The sequence below is a fragment of the Penaeus vannamei genome, chromosome 3, assembly GCF_042767895.1.
Source record: "Penaeus vannamei isolate JL-2024 chromosome 3, ASM4276789v1, whole genome shotgun sequence".
Lineage (NCBI taxonomy): Eukaryota > Metazoa > Arthropoda > Malacostraca > Decapoda > Penaeidae > Penaeus > Penaeus vannamei.
Window position 1 is genome coordinate 19,898,451 of NC_091551.1, and position 924 is coordinate 19,899,374.

Consider the following 924-nt stretch of genomic DNA (forward strand, 5'->3'; position numbering starts at 1 on the left):
TATATATATATATATTTGTCTACGTGTGTGTACGTGAGTGAATCAGTGTGTGTCTGCGTGTGAGCGTGTGCGTGATGGAATTAGGTGTATAAATACATAAACCATAACGTTTTCAGAATCATTTCATTGACCATATTTTTTAGTATCTCCGCAATGCTTTACATATCTACTACAGTAATTAAAGATGTTTATTAGTATAAGTGTACTTCACATATATATCTAAATTATACTTCATATTACCCAGACTAAGGTAAAGGTATATTTTGTTAAGTTACCCATATAAGAGTATATTTTCTTTTTATAGACGCCATCTGACGGCAATGTTTTATACTCGTACAATATAAACAACACCTTGTAGTGATAGGTAGATTCTCCTGAATATACAGCTTTAAGCCCATCAACTCTGTTTTAATGATCCTCACAGAACCTCATATATGGATTGACAAGCGAAACTTGCGTCATACACGTAGGGAAGATGAGTTTTCCCACCATACGAACAATATCCTCTTATGCTCGTAGCTTCTTTGTTACTCATATTATTTAAAAATTGTTCGTTCTATTCACATTTGATTCGTACACCATTGCCAGTTTCTATTCGCTCGTCCTTTACTCACTCGTTTTCTCTGGTGACATGTCAGTGGTAGAAAACGAGTACAAAGGGGTGACTGATCCTTCTCAAACAAAGGGATAGGATAATTTAAGCAAGATATATTCTGGAACAAATAACATGAAATTACCAATGGCAGGAAGAAAGACATTTATGATAGTGTCTATGGTGATGATAGGAATTTGACAGTAGCAATAATAACGATAGTAATTATGACAGTATTATTAGTACTACTAATAGTTAAAGAGATAACCGACACTGACAATGTGAATAAAGGATGTGAAATACATACATATATTATATATATACATACACAC